This window comes from Pseudophryne corroboree, chromosome 4, assembly GCF_028390025.1.
Source record: "Pseudophryne corroboree isolate aPseCor3 chromosome 4, aPseCor3.hap2, whole genome shotgun sequence".
In the NCBI taxonomy this organism is placed as follows: domain Eukaryota; kingdom Metazoa; phylum Chordata; class Amphibia; order Anura; family Myobatrachidae; genus Pseudophryne; species Pseudophryne corroboree.
In genome coordinates, this window is record NC_086447.1 from 633,005,156 (window position 1) to 633,005,449 (window position 294).

At 37.8% G+C, this 294-nt stretch overlaps 1 non-coding gene across 1 annotated transcript; it reads left to right on the plus strand.

Annotated features, from left to right (window-relative positions):
• On the plus strand, window positions 1-93 carry TRNAI-UAU (transfer RNA isoleucine (anticodon UAU)). Its single transcript is given in 2 exon segments — window positions 1-38; window positions 58-93. It is a non-coding gene; the product is annotated as a tRNA-Ile (tRNA).
• Window positions 94-294: the final 201 nt, after the last annotated feature.

The following is a 294-nucleotide window of genomic DNA, read 5'->3' on the forward strand; positions in this document are numbered from 1 at the left end:
GCTCCAGTGGCGCAATTGGTCAGCGCGCGGTTCTTATAAGACAGAATCTGTTGAGCAATGCCGAGGTTGTGAGTTCAAGCCTCACCTGGAGCATACTGTTTTTTTTTTCTTTTCTTATGTCATTAGTCATTGATTATAAACTGCTACCTTAATATTTAATATGATATTACAAAGGATGGAAAAAAGAAAGAAAAAAAACAAACATGATTGTGCATTTAAGTTGTCAGCACACATCTGCTTTGGTTCAAATGCACTGCATATCTTCCTTCAGTCAGCCAACAAAACAGCAATGGA